The 3,631-nt window shown below is 37.7% G+C and overlaps 1 pseudogene; it reads right to left on the bottom strand.

Annotated features, from left to right (window-relative positions):
- Positions 1-2,836: 2,836 nt before the first annotated feature.
- LOC118752201 lies at positions 2,837-3,407 on the bottom strand (annotated as a pseudogene).
- Between the last annotated feature and the right edge of the window lie 224 nt (positions 3,408-3,631).

Here is a 3,631-nt window from a genome sequence, read left to right as displayed (position 1 = left end):
TCTGTATTATAACACTGTTCAACAGCATTTTTGCAGAGTAACAGTGCTATATTTCTGAAAGAAGTTATCATGTTGATCATTTCTAATGAGACGATAATAGGTCTTTCTTTGTACAAAGCAACCTTTTCTTCTACATCAAAGCTCGATCTCCGATTGTATTTCTGCCATGAAAAACAGCTTCTCATAAAATACAATCGCCGTTCGGAGTCGGCGTAAAACTGTAGGTCCCTCCGCTTTGTGTGACAATATCAAGGCGCACACCACAAGTTGGAGGAGAAGCTCGGCCAAACACTAACATACATAAGTGTAAGCGCCAATCTATTATTATTATTATTCCTCTAACGGATTGGATTTTAAAGAGCAGACGGGGTTTGATAATTAAAGCTACAACTCATCACCTTTTGTAGAGTGTTTTCGTTTTTGTCCAATCGCAAGCTTTTTATGTTGGTACCAAAAGTCAAAATCTTCTTTAACAACGTCTTCTTCGGAGCTGGTGATCGAGGATAGTTCCTAAAGCTGCGTAGGTGTTGTGTTCAATGAGACCAAATCTTTTACTACACTCCGCCAGGAGTTTCGTTTGTAGTTGGGTGACACAATCAAGAGTTGTAGAAAATTTACTCACTTGAGATGTTAGGCAGTTAACCATAGGTATAATCTTGGAAAGTGTGACATACAGGCCTGTCATGGAATCCAAGTCGGTTTTGCTTTTCGTCGGAATTACAAACCAATATTGGTTTCATTTGGTGTCATGAAACCGGATTAGTTTTGCTCTTTTCGAACATAAACAAAACCGATGTTCGAATCAGCTGTTTTGCACATTTGTGTGTATGGCGGCAATTTGAATGTACAGTTTTTTGACACAATTTTATAAAATTGAATTGTTTTCATTAATTTAAATAAAAATGAGTAAGCCCAAAATGACATTCGCAGTTGTCGCATTTCTCTTATTGGAAGAAGAAAGTTCCGAGAAAGTTAAAAGAAAAATTTTGAGAGATTGCAGCAATCCACTTGAGCTGCCCGAGACAGCGTAAGTATATTGTTTTTTAATGTGCGTTTATAAATATTTATAGCGTATTTGCAGTTTCATAGCACATTATCGCCTAAAGAAAGAGGCTTTCCGAATGGTGCTTGACACCATTGAAGGGCACTTGACACGTTCGAAAGTTCCACCAGTGCTGCAGTTAAAGCGCAGTTAGTCAACGACGTAGCGTAAACGTAGGTTGACGTACGTAGCAGCATATCAAATTTGCTGTTGATAGAGAGAGAGAGAGAAGCAACGGCAACGTCAGCACCATGCGGTGGTGAGTTTTCGTTAACACGCGAATCTCATAAGGTAGATCGTGTCTGCGTCAACATACGTCTACGTTACGTCGTTGACTAACTGCGCTTTTAGCAGCTTTGTTGCGATTTTTAGCTGAAGGATCCTATCAAAGATCAGTCGGGAACGATTCTAGCATAAGTGTAGCTAGAAGCACGGTGTCAACGATTTTAGATTGTGTGCTTAAGGTTATGGAGCGGTTCATTTGCCTTCAGTGGGTGAAACTAGAAATGGACGGCACCGAAAAACACAGATGAAGAGACTATTTTTACTTAAAGTACAAAATTCCCTCAATGATTGGTTGCATCGGCGGGACACACATAAAAATCATCAAGCCGAGTATGGACGAACATTTGTTTTATAATCGAAAGGGATATTTCAGTAGGAATGCCATGATTGTAAGTAATCATGAATCTTCATTTTACTCGTACATTGCCTTGTAAAACTGATTTATATATATGTAAGTACATTTTTATTTAGATTTGTGATGGTGACATGAAAATTCGAGCGGTCGATGCACGCTATCCCGGCTCTAGCCATGACTCATTCGTATGGAACGTTAGTAGCGCCAGACAATATTTCCTCAGGAAGTATGAGTCAGGTGACCGGACATCAAAGTTATTAACAGATTGTTAATATGGCATAGAACCTTTTTTATTAACACCATACAGAGATCCACGCTACAACTCTAAAGAATATAATTTCAATTTGGCCCATCCATCTTCTCGAAATATTTTGGAGCGAACAATAGGTGTGCTGAAAAGCCGATTTCGCTGATTATTGAGCACCTTGCACTATCGGCCAGAAAAAGTGGTGAAAATTTCAAATGTTTGCTGTGCGCTGCACAATATCTGCAGAGACTACAACGTGGTATATAACGACGACAGTATTACTTTACCATCAAATGATACTGAGGAAAATGTTGAACCTCCACCGAACGCAACACTGCAAAGTGAAGGTAAAAAGATGAGGGATGAAATAGCCAACAGTTTATAGCAAACAAACTGAATAAAAATTCAAATATTTATTTATTAAAAAACAAAAAACACATATTTATTCATTAATTTAAAAAACACGCATATATATTCATTAAAACAAAACAAAAATTCATTTAATAAGTAAATACATTTTTCTAAAACTTTTTGGGTACTATAACGAACACAACCAACACTTTTTTGACATTTTTTAAAATGGGAAATTACTTTTATTTCTGTTTTTCGTAATCAAACTTTAGGAGTTCGAGCTCGAGTTGCTTTTTTTTTATTTCGTTTTTTTCCTGTATCGCTCGCAAAACACCTGTATTAATACGGACAAATTCATCCTTGAGCTCAGTTTCTGCATTCGCGACAGATTCGTTGCTTTTTTCTATTGCTCTATACACTCGTCTGAGGCTGCTGGCATTTTCTTTTTCAATCTTAATTAGCTCGTCCAATCTTTCATTTATTTCGAGCTTTCTCTCGTTGTCTTCATCGAGAAATTTTTTCAAACGCTCCCCAGTACTATCTGTCCTTTGTCTTTTAGGAGTGCTGCTGACTGGAGACATTGACCGCTTCGATGATGTTCATGGCATTTCATCCTCACTTGCACAAACTAAATCTTCGCTGAGGCCAACTGCATTGCCAGCCACACCAACCACAGACTGTGCAATGCCACATATGCGCACTATTGTCTCTTCCGTTTGCGTTAGTTAGTGCTTAGAAAAGGGTCCTCCACCAGTTGCTCGAGACTCGCTTTTGTTTTGTACGAGCTTTCTTTTTATGTCACTTTTCCATTCCGTCCACGTCTATACATATGTATATAAAAAACAGTGTAATTTAAAGACACGATTTAATTTATAGCACCAATTATGCTTTACCTTTTTCCATCCATTGGTATCCTTTTGTGGTGGACCTGCACTGTTCAGCGACTCAACTAACTGTTGCCAAAGGGAATCAACAGTTGGTTTATCCCGCTTAGTAGAGCCTCTCGCAATATCTGGATATTTCTCCATAAATTCCACGATAATGCTGTTTTGAGTTGCATTTTTATGCTTTCCCCTAGTTTTGAATACATTAATAATTATTTTTTTAAAATAAACCTTCTTTTACTCACATTTTTATAAAATGTCCAACTGGAAGTAAGAAAAACTAATAAGCAAATGAAACCCAAGAGTCGTTAGCTGCTTGGTTCGTTTCCGATAGCAAAATCGATATCATTGGTTTCTGTGACACTAACTCCGATTCGAACATAAATCTGATGACATTGGATTTCATGACACCAAAGTAATTTTTTTGTCGTTCTCAAATCCAATTCCGACAACAATTGGATTCCATG

The sequence above is a fragment of the Rhagoletis pomonella genome, unplaced genomic scaffold (genome assembly GCF_013731165.1).
Source record: "Rhagoletis pomonella isolate Grant_MI unplaced genomic scaffold, Rhpom_1.0 Rhpom_scaffold_00001, whole genome shotgun sequence".
In the NCBI taxonomy this organism is placed as follows: Eukaryota; Metazoa; Arthropoda; class Insecta; order Diptera; family Tephritidae; genus Rhagoletis; species Rhagoletis pomonella.
The sequence above is the reverse complement of the archived record's forward strand: the minus strand, read 5'-3'. Positions and strand labels throughout refer to the sequence as shown.